Source organism: Gossypium hirsutum, chromosome D08, assembly GCF_007990345.1.
Source record: "Gossypium hirsutum isolate 1008001.06 chromosome D08, Gossypium_hirsutum_v2.1, whole genome shotgun sequence".
NCBI classification, from domain to species: Eukaryota; Viridiplantae; Streptophyta; class Magnoliopsida; order Malvales; family Malvaceae; genus Gossypium; species Gossypium hirsutum.
Window position 1 is genome coordinate 43,884,719 of NC_053444.1, and position 18,083 is coordinate 43,902,801.

The 18,083-nt window shown below is 30.4% G+C and overlaps 1 long non-coding RNA gene across 1 annotated transcript; it reads left to right on the plus strand.

Moving 5' to 3' along the window:
- The first annotated feature begins 632 nt into the window (after positions 1–632).
- On the plus strand, positions 633–2,422 carry LOC107909757 (uncharacterized). The gene is made up of 2 exons (XR_001687352.2): positions 633–1,014; positions 1,990–2,422. It is a non-coding gene; the product is annotated as an uncharacterized lncRNA (long non-coding RNA).
- The last annotated feature ends 15,661 nt before the right edge of the window (positions 2,423–18,083 follow it).

Below are 18,083 nucleotides of genomic sequence, written 5' to 3' on the forward strand. Positions count from 1 at the left end.
AAAGTTTTGCCTTGTATAATCGGGAAAACCCTAGCTATGATTGTAGGTTTTCCAGGAATCTTTTAGGGTTTCTATACCAGTTTACTTCCATCTTTTCAAGTTTTTCCTAAAAAAAATAAATTAAAATCTCTATAGTGTATAGTCTATCTACCTGATCCTGAACCTGAACCTAAACCTAAACCTAAACCCTTTTGCTTTCTGTCAAATTGAAACATCAAGTTATGGACTAATGGATACGAATATGCACCCTTCATAGACCTACTGATATTTCCTACCTTTCGCTTTCGGTTTCAATATCAGAAGTTGGAACTAAAACGAGCTATTCGGCTTTGCTTAAGTTAATTAGAAGTGAAAAAAGTTGCTTCAACTTTCAAGGGCTGGCTTCTTTCTTACTTACTATACAATCAATTTCCACCCACAACAGAACAGTATATTATAGTTTTCATACTAACAAATTAAAATTAAAATTAAAATTTTGTTTTCATGGAGAAATATGAAGTTAACTTTATACTTAGATGTAAAAATCTATAAGAAATAACAAAGACGAGTATACCCAATGCTGTATAAATACATCAAATCATATAACATTATGACTTAAAAAAAAAAGAAAAATAAGGCATATAGCAAAGCAGGGAAGTGATGGGCCTTCATAAAATCATAATACAAAAGATTTGTGGGAGCCTGCCTGGGAGAAGAGTCCTACAATGAGAAATAAACAACAAAAGGAAGAGGAAAAGAATAAGTCCCTCTTTGTTTTGTTTATATTTAGTATATGGCATTATTATTACCTGTTATTATTTAAATGTAATTATACTTTTTGTTGAGCAATGCCATTTCCTTTTCAGCTTATATAAAGCCGTGGCCTTCCACTTACAGATCAATAACATGCTTTGCGATGAATTTTGCTGTAGTGATAAGTGATAGAAACGTAAGAGCAAATACCAAAGAGAAAATGGTGGAGGCTCCCCCTTCTTCTAGTTCATACCCTCCATCCTCTCTGTTTGACTCTCCTTCGTAAGATCTTCCTCTTGAGCAGTCGCTTTCATTATCACCTGTCATCCCTTCTTTCTCTTACCCTTGGTTGTAGGAGCAGTTTCCATTTCCACACATCTTTACCCATGATCCATATCGACATGTCACACTGGACAAGTTTCTCTCCCCAAGTGCTTCTGAAATTTTGAAGGACCTATCTAACTCATCCTTTTATTTTGGTTTTCTCTAGGTTACTTGGGCCATGGGCCATTTTAATTTATCTTATAAATTGATGTCAAAATAGAATCATAAATCTGTGTAATTAAACTGGCTATTTTAGGTACTATCAGTATGTATGCAGTTTGTTCATGAGTTGTTTTCTTTGGTGATCTAATAGACAAGAGAGCTTCCTTCAGTCCACTCATGGGTAGCAGTGGGATTTAATTAGCTGCCGACTCATTCATCCAAATACTGAGTTAGAAGGGATCAGCGAAAGATGCCCAGTAAATGAGTGAATGATGCGGGAGACAAATTGAATCCTCAACTTCCTGTGCTTGGACTGAAGGGAGCTCCCTCTTCTGTTATTTTATCTATCTAAACCCTTCTAATTTCGTTAGATCTTTCGTCTGGTTTATGTAACTTCAATAAACATCTAAAGTACTTAGCTTAAGGTTTATCATGTGTGCTTTTTCTTGACACTGAATACTTACTTTTGTCACATTAATAGCAATTCAAAGTACTTTCCTGAAGTGATATTGGGTTACTGGTTGTATAATTAATGGTCATATATCTGGGCTATCCCAATTTCTTAATCACAGCCATGGCTAGTGGGTTATCAGTAATGTTTATCAAGGCAGTTTCCCGAATGGGGCTGAGGTTTGTTCCTTTAGACCGCTGTCTTTTTTTAACTGAAAGATCCTTGCAAGAGTAATCCAGTTTGTCAACCATATGGATATAGGTTGTGTTTTAGATGGTTGGATTGATCGTTATTTTTAGTTTTACTGGTTATATGAGCAGATCTCGGGAAGCTGGAGAGCAGGAGTTTTAGGGTTTATTATGAGAAGCTGATGTTTAAGTTTCAAGTTTAAAGCTCTCAGGAAAGGCAACGCGTGGCTGGATAAGTTTGTAAAGCTCACGCTCTACGACAAAACCTTCTTGGGTCTTCCTTTCTAACTGCAACAAGTTCCTAGACATGTGTCCCCAGTTACATGTCCAATTACCAATATATCCGTTTATGTTGTTTTTAAATGTTGTACCCTAGATTTGCAAATCTGTGGCACACTTGTCTTTGTTCTAAGCTGTCTTTGGTGGTTATAAATGTCTCCTCTGTATTCCTTCCGACATGTACTCCTTGGCAGAGTGGAAACGTAGTTTACATTAGTACATGTGTTGCGGTGTATTTGATTATGGTTTTGGTGGATGTGAAGTGAAATCACTGCTTTCTTTGTTCATCCATTCTGGTGGAACTCTTCACATGGTTTTTTTCCAATTCTCTTCGGGGATAATATCGTGTTCTATGTACGTAATGAAAGGAGTTAAATGAATAATGTATACAAATCAAGTTAATAAATTAAAAGCTGTATGGGTGGGAGGCATGGAGGTGGAGGTGAATCTAAGCGATGTGAAAGTGAAAAGTAAAATAGAGGCGAATAGAATCTGTTATACGTTGCCACATTTTGTAAACGTTTGATGGCCATTATGAGCATATTTCCAGTATCAGAATAGCAAGGTTTGAGTAAAATACAACCCCATTAAGAAACAGTAATCTTTGGAGAAAGGTTAGAGAAGGCAACGAGCTAGGGTCTTTTCCCGATGGTAATGGCACGAAAGATCGAAATATCTCCTTTTATGCTGACTTTCCATGAAACCCTACTTTTAACACGAAAAAGAAAAGAGACACTAGCGCACATAAAATAGGTGAAGTTGGGGTTAGGTCTTTTCATTGTTATTGGTTTCTTTCCCCTTAGTGCTCTCCTCCCAAGGGCCAGTGAATGCCAAGTGCCGCACTGCTCTGTCCCTCATTGATGGCTCTTCTCCTTTTCCAACACGTATCTCTGAAGATGGAAGAGAAAGAGCAATTCGTCTTATCACATAAAATGGATGAACTTTGGTTCAGCTCCATTTTGTATTTTCTTATCATCTCTTTTACCTCTCCAAGCTTAGGAACACTATACCCAATATGGATGAGAGCTTTTTCTCCGAGTCTGTCTGTTTTTGAAGAATCCAGTAGCTGCATCTCAGGGCCATGATTGAACATTGCACCGCCTTTAACAAACACAAGTGCCATAGTATTTTTGTCATTATTATCTCAGTGTTATAATTTGATGGAATGAGAATCTTCCACGTGCCCATCCTTTAGTGGCTCCCTTGAAGTTGATTTTTTAACAATTTTATTATAAGATTTTATTATATTTGTTATTTTTTTTACAAAATTTCTAAAATTATCTATAATCACTTCTAAATTTATAAATAGAAAGATAATACGTTTCAGCATATTCGAACATCTTCTTACATTAATAATAATGTTATTATCAATTAAATTAACACTTAAATTAATTCTTAAAAAAATAAAAATATAAACAATTTCACACTTAAAAGTTGGGATTTTTATGACAAGGATGAGTTTGTATTATATTAAAAGTGAATCACATATTAATACTTCATTAAAATAAATAATAATTTTTTAAATCTTCATTAAAACTATTATAACTTTAATAAAATAATTTAACATTTATGATTACATAATTGAACTAATATGATAAGATTGACCTTTCTTGGAGAAGGATGGGTAAAATTAAACCCAAATGGAGTGGTCGAGACATCAGACGGTGCTCGATCTTGCAAGTAGAGTTTTGGAGAATTGTCGATGGGCTACTAATTGCATGGAATAGTGGATTTAGAAGATTATTGGTGAAATGTGATAACCTGTCAATGATAAATATGGAATAATGAAGTATAGGATGATAATTGTTTATCTTAATTTTTCATTAAATGATCAGGATTCGATCTCACTTATAAGAATAGAAAATATTTTAAAATTAATCGTTTAATTATTAAAAAAGTATTTACGAGAAAAATAATTATGCTGCTGATAGTGAATACTTTGATCACGACAAAAAAATAAAACTCAATGGGGAGACAATAGAAGGTCTGAACTTGACTGGGAGAATTATCTAGCTACAGAATAAATCATGAGAATTAAACATAGACGTCCGGTAGATTTTACAAATTTGTAGTTCCCCTCAAGGAATAAACCAGATTTTGCAAAATGATGATATAGGGGTACCTCATCATCGCCTATACTGTTGTAATAGTTAGGGCCTAACTGCCCTCCTTTATTCCGCACAAAAAAAAAAGTTATTTTGTATTTTAACTAGGAAGATCTCAGCATTGTAAAGTACGATGATCTTTCCTGTATTTCCTGGGGCCGGGATGGTCCATCCATCCAATTCCCATTTGTAAGAAGGCTGATCAATGTAGATTAATTTGGGTTATTTTCATTATCAAATTCTCTTGTCCCATCTCCAACATCATCCTTTTTAGGGATATGTTTAAAATTTGACTCTATCTTCTTATCTTTTATTTGACATGTATGAATGGGATTGAAATGAAAATTTTATATTTAATTTTTGGTTAATATGAGAAGTAGGTACTCAAATTATCTAAATTGTCTCATTTATGTACGTATAACGTTTTTTTTAATCAAAATAGGTACTTAAAATTTTATTCCATTATCACTTTTAGATGTCAATAGTTAAATCTCCTTAAAAAAAACCTCCAAACCAATCAATCTATAACATATGATATTTCAATTAAATAAAAAATTAAAATCAAGATTCAATAAAAAAATAAAATAAAAATAATCTCTTCATATCTCTTCTTCCACTTTCATCTTCTCTAAAAATTTTGAAATAAACTTTACTTAAATTTCTCTCATTAAAACAAATTTCCATTTTCAATATTAAAATAAAGTCTCATCTTCTAATTTACCATTAAAACAAACCTCAATTTTCAATATTAAGAACTCAAAATAGGAAAGGAAAAGAAAACCCTTATCTTTTCCATTTTGAGATCATGACAGGTTTTTATCGGACTTTTTATTTCACACATGGCTAAAAAGATGAAGATAAAAAAAGGAGAAGGAGAGAAAAAGAGAGATGATATTTTTGTTTTTAATTAAATTTTATTAAATTTTAATTTTAAATATTTTAAAGTCATCTGTCATAATTTAATTAGTTTGAAAGTTTTTTTTACGAAGGTAAATAGTTGATACCTTAAAGTGTTATTTCAATAACACTTTAAGTATCTATTTTGATAAAAAAATACTTAAATAATGAAAGAGACCTATTTATCATATCAACCCATGGATGTTCTTTTAGTGGTTTTTAGAGTTTTTTGTACTTAGGGTTCATTTGTTTACATGTATGAAAATATTTTTTTTGTATTTTCTCTATGTTTGTTTCACAAAAAACAACTTAACCAATAGAAAATGACTTACAGGTCAACGTAAAATAAGCCATGTTTCTTATAAAATAACTTACGTAAGTTATTTTTCAAAAAAAAACTGCTCTATAGGTAATTTTATTTTTATATAAAATTAACTTAAATTAAATTTAATAATATTATTATATTGATAATAAAAATTTATTTTATTTTTAAAAAATATTTAAAAATATTAAAATATTAATATAAAATATCATATTTTCAATATTATTAAACATACATATTTAATTATTTATATTTAGTCATATAATAAGTTATTAATATAATTAATATAATTTATTATTTTAATAAATTATTTAATATTTCAATTTTATTTTAATAATAAATTTTTAAAATAATAATTTTAAATAATATTCTTCACATATTATTGAAAACATTCAATATTAATATTTTAATAATAAATAATTATTAGAATTATAAATATATTAATAATAAATGTTTTGTAATATAAAGGTTAAAATTTGTCATAAGTCTATGTACTTTTCACAAATTTACAATTTAGTCTTTATACTTTTATTTTCAAGAACTAAGTCTCTCTACTTTTCAGATTTGAAAAATAAAGGTTAAAATATGTCATAAGTATATGTACTTTTCACAAATTTGTAATTTAGTCTTTGCACTTTTATTTTCAAGAATTTAGTCCCTCTACTTTTCAGATTTAAAAATCAAGTTCAATTGTTGACATTGTTAAATTTTTTTGTCAACTTTGTTGCTGTCACATTTTTAAATAAAAATTACTCACTTGGTAATCATGTAACTAAAAAATGATGTTATAATGAACTTGGATTTAACAAAATATTTTTAATATATGCAAAAACAATGTAAGATATAAATTTATAGATATAAAATAAACTCAATTAAACAATGAAAAAAATAAGAAAATATCAAATGTATGCTTTTTTCCTTAAAAATAATTTTTATAAAATATTTTTAAAAAATCTATAAAGTAATAGAAAATATTTTACATAAATTCATTCAAATATTAAAAAATATTTATTTTTTTACAAAAACAAATTATTTTCCCGAATCATTTTTCGAAAAGTATTTTGAGTGAAAGAAATATACCTTAAATGATTTTATTAAATCAAAGCGTTTATGAGTCGTTTTTCATTGAAATCATTTGGTGTTAGAATGTAATGTTGTTGTCTTTGACGATGTTGTTCATGTTTTGTGTGGGGTTTGTAATTTTTTTTTCTTATTTCCTGAGTTTTCTTTTCTCCATATAAACCTTAACTTTTTCTGCAGGTAGGCAGACATGATTTGACAATCACATGATTTACATATGGATTTAAAAGACATGAAACATGAAAGGATAAAGTTCTAAGAATTTTCCTTTTCTTTCAAATGGTTAGGTGCATGAAATTATTATAAAGAAGATGACGATCATCTAAAACTTAATAAGAGTTCCGAGTTTCCTTCACTCGTCTTATTTAAAGGGTAATAGTCAGCGAATGACCCGAAGGTAATAAGTATTTAACCTAGACGATCCTTCGTATATTCTTAAATTCATAAGGCTCTCTTTGGATCCAAAATACCCACGGTGAGATAGAATATAAAGAGAATATTCATTTTTATTGCATTTAGAAAAACAGCACCTCCAATGACAAGCTAATTTCTCACTATAACCTTGTTCTTTTTGTTTTACTGAATTGGATGAACTAAATCAAGTCCAAACAAAGAACAAATTTATCTTCTTTTCACTTCTATGATTTGGAGGGTTGTTACATCAAAACAAACCCAGTTCCTATGTGTCAAACTTCACGCTCATGTGTCAAAAATTTTATTTTTATACAATAATTTAATAAACAATTAAAATTTATCATCATAAATATAACTTTAATTATTATTTAATATAAAATGGCTTTATATAATTTATTTTTTTAATATACATATGATTTTTCCTATTTCTAAATTATTATTTAATAAAATATAATTTAATTTGTAATAAAAATGGTATCAAATAGTATATTATAAACCGATTTTAAACTAATACTTTTAATAGTCCTTTTTATTCTCATCTAACCACTATAATTGTGATTGAATCTAAACACATATTTCACCATTATTTTAATCTCATTGCTATAGTACTAAATCTTGCCATTACAATAACTAATCTGACCACCACCGTTATTTTTTATCTCACCGGAGTTAATCGCGCCACATATCCAAAGGGAGTAATTGGGAGGTGCCATATATATATATTTGTTGTAAACAGGATATCAACCATCGGTAGTAGTGGCTAATCCCATCACCATAGATGTTTTCCAAAAAAGTAAACGATTGGCTATGAAATGTGCTCATTCCCATGAGCGAGGAATGAACCGTCGAATACATGATTAAGGCCTCAATTTTGTGCACTACTAAATACACGCGAATGTCCCGGTTCAGCCCGAATTGAAACCTCTTGCATACATCCTTCTCAAAACACAACATCCCGGGAGCATATTGGCTGAGTCGTAGAAATTCCAACTCGTACTCGGCCACTGACATTCTACCTTGAACCAAGTCAAGGAACTCTCTCTTATTTGCGTCTAAAAACTATTCACTGATGCATTTCTTCTGAAATGCCTCTAGAAAGAAATCTCAAGTCAGACGATCAAGAGTAGCTCCCCTCTTATCTGTACACCACCAGCGATGTGCTTCAGTGTTGAGCAAGGATACGGTGCAGCCCAACTTTTCTTCATCTACGCAGGTCATCTACTCCAAGATTCTCTCAACACTCTCTAACCAACACTCAGCTTTGGTCAGATCAGTTCCTTTCACTCCTTTAAATTCTTTTCCACCTAGAGCTCCTAGACGTTCGAGTGGCAATCATCTATTTCCAACTATGGGATTTCCTCCGACTATTCGTTTGAAAGCCTCGATCATCGCTTACATTAAGGGCTCAACACTCATCTCAGGTATCGCTTGACTCGGAGGAGGCACCTCCGACGTATTCACGTTAACTCTTCCTCGTCGAGGAGGCATATCAATTATATTATAAACATAAACATAACATAAAAAAATAGTACCAAAGAGTAAGAAGTGGCAAGTGATCCAAGGTAATTCCTACAAAGAAAACATTTTAGTAAAGGCAATGAGTTCCCAATCCTACCCCCAAAATAAGCAATTTCACACTAGGGTAATTTCGTTCAATGTTTAAAAATTCTCGGTTTCGTTCCAAAACCAAATTGTTATTTTAATTTTCCAAAATTTTAAAAACCCGAGAGTTAATAAACCCTGGCTAACCTAGTTTTCGCAAACCTAATTATGATACCACTAAATGTGGCTCTCCAAACCCGACCGGGACTGTCTGACTTGAATTTCGAATGTCACATTAGCCACCGAAGTGACTCTTCATCAAAACCACCACAAATCACACCGATCACCAAACACACCTCACACAATTATTCATGGAATATTTGATAACCTAAAGCCATGCTTTCATTGCACTACTCTGAGCATCAAGTCATCGCCGTAATTCGTAAATTGAATTTTTAACAAGCAAATAATCTAAAAGCTTCAATTGAACATTCATGTAGGTATAGGGTATTTAGAAGTAGAGGTGGTCATGGGAAAGGTCGGGCCAACCAAAATTTTAGGCCCTTTTGCTAGGCTCGACCGGCCTAAAAAATGGGCCTAAAATTTTGCCCAAGCTCGATCCAAGTAAAAAACTATCTCGTATTAATTTTTTTATATAAGTTTAAAATATATATATAATACATAAAAAAATACTAAAAACATTAAAATAAATGTTACCCAAAAAGTTGAAAATAATTTTAAAAAAATATGTATACTTAAATAATACTAAGATAGGTGCAACTTAATAAGCAAATGCCTCTAAAATAGTAACAAAATTAACAATAAAACAAGAGTTATACAATAACAACAAAATAGTAGCAACATAATAGTGAAATGGTAGCAAAATAGTGAAAAAACAAGAAGAAAATAGCAAAAAAAAGTAGTAAAAAAAAACTACATTTACATATTCAGGTCGAGCCCAAGCTAAAAAAGCCTTACCCGTGGCCTGACCAATTTTCTGAACAGGCCTTAGTTTTTTTCCAAGCCCATTTTTTGGGCCAATATTTTTACCCAAACCCTTACACTTTTCAGACGGGCCTTTAACAGGTCTATTTAAAAGGTTATATTTGAGAGTATTTTAGGAACCGTTTTATTTAAAAACATATGACTAGATCTAAATCGTAATATAGTAAAATGTTAGAAAACACCATTTCATAAGGTTGAAAATAGTATAGTAGAGTAATACGTATAAATCATGTTTAGGAAGATTCATTAAAACATAATGTATCTCTTCATAAAATCATCATCATTTAATTAGTTCATAGGGCACCTACTATATACGTAATTTGTCCAATTTTATATTTCATACATACGAAACTCATGATTAATTTCCAAATCATAGATAAAACATATAAAACTTACCTTAATAACCAACGGCTCTTCAACTTGCACTTACAATTTAGTCAGATAATTACCTATAGCATTCATCAAGCATTCATAACCAACCATTGAATCATCTACCTGAAGCAATAATAAAAGCTCCAAATCAAACCAATTAAAGAGTCCACAATGTACAATTACAAACCATTAACAGTTCAAAGTCTAAAACCCTCTAGATTAGTCCCACATTACCTTCCTTATTAAGTTTGAATCACATCAAACAAACTCAAGGTAAATTGCCTTGCTTTGGATCACTTGGTAGCTCACTTCTCCTCCTCATTTCAATTATATCCTTTCATTGTTAACCATAAAAGAGTGTGAGCTTTTTCAAGCTCAATTAGTGCTCAAAGATTGCCACAAGTTGTCACAATATCCAAAGTTAAAGGAAAGCATACTATGACAAATAATTATGGTAAGCAATCAAGCATAACTCATAGCATTCATATTGATATGTTGGCACAATATGATCATGAAACATATATACAAAATAATTTACATTGGATAACTGGATTTCCAAATACAACCAATATAATGTGTAGCATAAAGCTATCACCCACCAAACACAACCAATTTACCCTCCAAACACAATCGTACATACCCTCCAACACAACCAAATATACCCTCCAAACACAACCATATATATAACCTCCGAACATAACCAAGTATACCCTCCAAACACAACCAATATACCCTCCAAACAGAACCAAATATAGCCTCTCAACACATCCAAATATACAACCAAATATACCTTCCAAACACATCCACTTAAACTTGTATACTTACTGTTTTATGCACAATTTCACATATCACACAACTCATTTTCATATCACATATTCAAGTCTCATATCATATTGAATCATAAACACATAGCATTTTCATTGTCATCTCAATATAAATCACATAACATATCATATTTAAGCATCATTTGTAAATCATCATTAGATTAAGTAGACACACTTACTCATGGAACTTAGTATAGGTGATTAGGCTACCTAGCTCCCCTTTAATACTTTGATTTGTGCTTAATTGTAGGGCACCAAACCACTCACCTTGCAACCTTGACTTCAATGGTAAAAGCTCAAATAAGCCTTTATTTTCCTTTGTCCTTGCTTATAGAACTTCCAGCGAGTCCGACACTTTTCATTCACATTAAATACATTACAAAAACATTATAAACAATCTCAAACAAATTTAAATAATATAAAAATGCATACCACAACTAATCTATCATACTTACCAAAAACTATCTAGTTTTATCAAAAATGCAATTTCACCACTCAAATCTAGTTTCTAAACCTTAATTTTGATTCCAAAACATCCTAAATATCATTTAATTACAAATCTGAACTATCAATTTTACCCAATTACACCATTCTAATTTTTCTAAAAAAATCAAGCTTATATGATCGTTAAAAAGAGGAAAGCATTCAATTTGCTTCAATTCATTAAGGATTTGTTAAATTAAGATCAAATATATTTTAATTAGATCAAAATGAGTTAGAAATCATTTTAAAACCCAAGCTTAGCCAAGAAATACGAGATCTACCATTTTCAAGCCAAAAATCAATTTAAAATCAAGTGATATATTGATATCTTTATTAAATCATTTAAATCTCGAACTGAAATAACAAATCACTTAGTTTAATCACAAAAAGTTAGAATCTCACCTCAATTTTGCAAAATTGATTAGCTATGGAGCTAATTCGAGCTAAAACTTGTGAAGATCTCTTAAGGATTTTAAGGATGAAAACATGATTGTTCTTCAAAATTGCAAAGGGATTTTGTGTTTGGAGAGTTTAAAAATCAAAGAGGATGAATTAATTTCGGGGGAAAAGCTTTGATTTGGTGTTTAACAAAATTTTAAAGAAGAAGAAGAATGGGAGGGAAGAAGATGACGTGGGGGTTGTTAAATAGGCACCAAAATTTTAAAATTTGGGTCATTTCCCATTTAACCACCTCTAGTTTATTCCCATTTTTAAATAGGTCCTTGTTTTTCAATTAAAACCAATTTTAAAATTATTTTCAAATCCAATCTCGTTTCTAAAATCTGTTTTAACCAAATTAATTCCCGAACACTCAATTTTAATTTCTTAACCTAAAATTATTAATTCTATTTATTTTAATATTTTATTTAATTAATTCTTAATTATTTTAATTATCTAACCCAATTATGATTTTTAATTCACTAACCCCGATTACTATCCCGATTCTATTAGCCTGGTTTTTGGGATGTGACAAATCTGGTCATGTAAAGAGGAAAATTAGAAATCCTAGTCCCTGTGGGATTGACCCTACTTCTTTTTACTATTGTTAAATTAAGTTAGAATGTAGAAAATTATATTTGGTGGTTTCGACGCCTATAAAATTTTGGCGCCATTGTCGGGGATTAGAAATGTCACACCCTGAAATTAAGGTTAGAAGTTTGTTGGTTGGGTCAGTGGTTCGGATGGACCTTTAAGTTAGTCTCTGCATTTTAGGAATACAATAAGCCTGTTGGTTCAGTGGCTAGGTGTGTGGTAGCTTACCTTAAGTCTCGTGTTTGAATCCTCGTGTGAGCTTAGAGTAGATTAATTTTTTATTTTAAATTTGATAATATATATTTTGATAGGATTAGTTTCATCTTATTTTATTTTATTTTTGAAAATAGGGAAATTCTTAAAAATTTTCTCACATTCCTTCATTTTTCCCTCGTTTCCTCTTTTACAGTTGTGGTTTTTCCAATTTTAGATTTTTGACTTTTGTTTTTCTTTGCTACGGTATTTTCTTGATCACTATTTTTCTTTTCAATTCTTCTTTGAACCTTCAATTTTTCATTAAAGTTTTTGTTCTTCTAAATTTTTGTTCGTTAAAGTTTTAACGGGTGAGTGTTGCCTTTTGAGTTTTAGATTTTTTTTCCTTCATTTCTCTTTGTACTATAAAGTTTAAATCCTTATAGGTTTTGTACGTATGTGATATTAAGTTCGAGATTGGGTTGTGGAGGTGCTTTGATCGATTCTTTGGGCTTTAGATTCACATTTTAAGGTGTACTTCTTAATCATATGTAATTAAGGGTCATTTGATTGATGAATTTCATGATTCGTAGTAGATTTGGTGTAGTTTTTGGACCACACAGGCAACCACACGGGCGTGTGCCACACACGAGTGGTCCACTCACTACTATGTACCGCTTTTGAGGTTAGGTCAATTTTCTTGTCACACGAGCTAGCCACACGGCCGTGTGACCTCTGTTGGGAAACTTTGTTGATCACAAACAGGCGTGCCCTTCAGCCACACGGATGTGTACCTTAGCCACATGGGCAAGTCTTTAAGCCACATGGCCATGTCTCCCTTACATTAGAATTGACAGTGAGTTACACAGTCTGCTTACATGGTCGTGTATCTCAGTCACATGGGCGTGCACCTCAGCCGCATGGTCGTGTACCCCTGTCACACAGTCCAAACCTTCCACACGGCCGTATGGTCCTATTTTTTCAATTTTTACTCCTTATTCGTTCAATGATTCATTTTAGTCTTTGGTTGATTTCTTGCACGTTTAAGCTTCTGTAGGCATGTTTGGGACATGAATACTGATTGTTGGTAGATTGTGATGAGTGTTTTTCTGATGGATATGCTTATGCATTTGTACATATGTGTATGAGTTTTGGTTATTATGATTCGTTAAATTAATCTTGTGATATGAGATGGATTGAATGTGTTAATCAGAAATTGTGCTTATTAATGATTTCGCTAACTTGTATTGGTCGTAAATATGATGTGAGTTGTCAAAAACTGAATATGAACATGACTCACTAGGAAGTTATTCATACAAATCTTTTGATTTGCATATGCATTGTGTCTAGGATATGAATACGAAGAGAAGGAAGTTTGATTTGGCAGTAAACCTGCATTTCCATATTTTAGCAGTAAAATCACAATTATGTTAGCAACTTGACTGCATAACATACAAGTGGCACATGACCACTTTAAGGTGTGATTTTGTTGAATTGTTCCACCATAACCCAAATATTGGTGTGTAGAGGTTGGAAAGGGTCTAGTATACCCTTATTGGCGTGTGTGAGGGATTTATGGAGATGGTGTGTAGAGGTTGGATTTGGTATTGGTTTCATTTGAACATAGATTGCATTAATAATCTGATTTGGTTATGATGTTTTGTTTCGATATGATTAAAAAATGATTGTTGTATTTTTGCTCGATTATTTTCGCTACATTGTCTGCTACCATATGACTCTATTTATGTACATCTGTTAAATGTTAATGTATTATGATGCTCTATTCTGAAGTGATATCTGATTGTGATTCGAGTTTGGCTTTTGCTTGTTTATTTGATTATTTATTATTGTACGGTCGATTTGCATATGTTTAAGACTCACATTCATGAGTTTTGTAGGTCACTCCCTTAGTTTTCCTTTTTAGGTAACCATCGTGTTTAGGTTTTGGACTCGGTGATTCGGAGGTCTCAAAATTTCTTATCTTGGTTTAGATTAATAAAGCTTTTCATAAGTTTAAAGAAAGAATTTTCAATTAGATTGTAATTATGTTATATGAACTGAGGTATGGGTTTTATTATTATTATTTTGGACTCATAAAGTTTTGGGTTCTTAGTTTCGAATTAAAAACAATTATTTCATGCATGGGGTTAAGCTAACTGAAATGTAATTTTCTTTAACAAATGTTCGTTCTAAAGTAACTGTTTCCGATTTTCAAATAAAAAAGAAAGGTTTTGATTTTACGTTGCAAATTTTGGTTTGGAACTTCGGTTAACAAAACTTCTAAATCTGTATTGGTTACAAATTTAATACATGAGCTGTTAATCTGGTTTTAAGTGATAATTAAACTAATGTTTGGATTTCGTAAGGTAAATTACTACTGAATTTTGTTAAAAGCGAGCAAAGGTGGTTTGAAAAATGAAAATTTCTTATCTTGGTTTAGTTTAATAAAGCTTTTCTTAAGTTTATAGAAAGTATTTTCAATTAGATTGTAATTATGTTATATGAACTAAGGTATGGGTTTTTTATTATTATTTTGGACTCATAAAGTTTTGGGTTCTTAGTTTTGAATTAAAAACTATTATTTCATGCATGGGTTTAAGCTAACTGAAATGCTATTTTCTTTAACAAATGTTCGTTCTAAAGTAACTGTTTTGTTTTTCACACTAAGAAGAAAGGTTTTGATTTTACGTTGCAAATTTTGGTTTGGAACTTCGGTTAACAAAACTTCTAAATCTGTTTTGGTTACAATTTTAATACACGAGCTGTTAATCTGGTTTTAAGTGATAATTAAACTAATGTTTGGAATTTGTAAGGTAAATTAGTACTGAATTTTGTTAAAAGCGAGCAAAAGTGATTTGAAACAGGAAATTTGTTATCTTGGTTTAGTTTAATAAAGCTTTTCATAAGTTTATAGAAAGTATTTTCAATAAGATTGTAATTATGTTATATGAACAGAGGTATGGGTTTGTTATTATTATTTTGGACACATAAAGTTTTGGGTTCTTAGTTTTGAATTAAAAACTATTATTTTATTCATGGGTTTAAGCTAACTGAAATGCTATTTTCGTTAACAAATGTTCGTTCTAAAGTAATTGTTTATGATTTTCAAACTAAGAAGAAAGGTTTTGATTTTACGTTGCAAATTTTGGTTTGGAACTTCGGTTAACAAAACTTCAAAATCTGTTTTGGCTACAAATTTAATACATGAGCTGTTAATCTGGTTTTAAGTAATAATTAAACTAATGTTTGGAATTCATAAGGTAAATTACTACTGAATTTTGTTAAAAGCAAGCAAAGGTGGTTTGAAAAAGGAAATTTCTTATCTTGGTGTAGTTTAATAAAGCATTTCATAAGTTTATAGAAAGTATTTTCAATGAGATTGCAATTATGTTATATGAACTGAGGTATGGGTTTTTTATTATTATTTTGGACTCATAAAGTTTTGGGTTCTTAGTTTTGAATTAGAAACTATTATTTCATGCATGGGTTTAAGCTAACTGAAATGCTATTTTCGTTAACAAATGTTCGTTCTAAAGCAACAGGTTATGATTTTCAAACTAAGAAGAAAGGTTTTGATTTTACGTTGCAAATTTTGGTTTGGAACTTCGGTTAACAAAATATCTAAATCTGTTTTGGTTACAATTTTAATACACGAGCTGTTAATCTAGTTTTAAGTGATAATTAAACTAATGTTTGGAATTTCTAAGGTAAATTAGTACTGAATTTTGTTAAAAGCGAGCTAAGGTGATTTGAAACAGGAAATTTCTTATCTTGGTTTAGTTTAATAAAGCTTTTCATAAGTTTATAGAAACTATTTTCAATTAGATTGTAATTATGTTATATGAACAGAGGTACGGGTTTGTTATTATTAGTTTGGACACATAAAGTTTTGGGTTCTTAGTTTTGAATTAATAACTATTATATTATTCATGGGTTTAAGCTAACTGAAATGCTATTTTCGTTAACAAATGTTCGTTCTAAAGTAACTGTTTATGATTTTCAAACTCAGAAGAAAGGTTTTGATTTTACGTTGCAAATTTTGGTTTGGAACTTCGGTTAACAAAACTTCAAAATCTGTTTTGGTTACAAATTTAATACATGAGCTATTAATTTGGTTTTAAGTGATAATTAAACTAATGTTTGGACTTCGTTAGGTAAATTACTACTGAATTTTGTTAAAAGCGAGCAAAGGTGGTTTGAAAAAGGAAATTTCTTATCTTGGTGTAGCTTAATAAAGCTTTTCATAAGTTTATAGAAAGTATTTTCAATGAGATTGCAACTATGATATATGAACTGAGGTATGGGTTTATTATTATTATTTTGGACTCATAAAGTTTTGGGTTCTTAGTTTTGAATTACAAACTATTATTTCATGCATGGGTTTAAGCAAACTGAAATGCTATTTTCTTTAAGTAATGTTCGTTCTAAGGTAACTGTTTATGATTGTCAAACTAAGAAGAAAGGTTTTGATTTTTCGTTACAAATTTTGGATTGGAACTTCGGTTAACAAAACTTCTAAACGTGTTTTGGTTACAAATTTAGTACATGAGCTGTTAATCTGGTTTTAAGTGTAATTAAAATAATGTTTCGAATTCGTAAGGTAAATTACTGCTGAATTTTGTTAAAATCGAGCAAAGGTGGTTTGACAAAGGAAATTTCTTATATTGGTTTAGGTTAATAAAGCTTTTCATATGTTTATAGAAAGTATGTTCAATTAGATTGTAATTATGTTATATGAACTGAGGTATGGGTTTTTTATTATTATTTTGGACACATAAAGTTTTAGGTTCTTAGTTTTGAATTAAAAACAATTATTTCATGCATGGGTTTAAGCAAACTGAAATGCTATTTTCTTTAAGTAATGTTCGTTCTAAAGGAACTGTTTATGATTTTCAAACTAAGAAAGAAAGGTTTTGATTTTACATTGCAAATTTTGGTTTGGAACTTCGGTGAACAAAACTTCTAAATCTGTTTTGGTTACAATTTTAATACACGAGCTGTTAATCTGGTTTTACGTGATTATTAAACTAATGTTTGGAATTCGTAAGTAAATTACTACTGAATTTTGTTAAAAGCGAGCAAAGGTGGTTTGAAAAAGGAAATTTCTTATCTTGTTTAGTTTAATAAAGCTTTTATAAGTTTATAGAATGTATTTCAATTAGATCGTATTTATGTTAAATGAACTGAGGTATCGGTTTTTTATTATTATTTTGGACTCATAAAGTTTTGGGTTCTTAGTTTTGAATTAAAAACTATTATTTCATGCATGGGTTTAAGCAAACTGAAATGCTATTTTTTTTAACAAATGTTCGTTCTAAAGTAACTGTTTATGTTTTTCACACTAAGAAGAAAGGTTTTGATTTTACGTTGCAAATATTGGATTGGAACTTCGGTTAACAAACTTCTAAATCTGTTTTGGTTACAATTTTAATACACGAGCTGTTAATCTGGTTTTAAGTGATAATTAAACTAATGTTTGGAATTTGTAAGGTAAATTAGTACTGAATTTTGTTAAAAGCGAGCAAAGGTGATTTGAAACAGGAAATTTCTTATCTTGGTTTAGTTTAATAAAGCTTTTCATAAGTTTATAGAAAGTATTTTCAATTAGATTGTAATTATGTTATATGAACAGAGTATGGTTTTTATTATTTTGGACACATAATTTGTTTTAGTTAATTA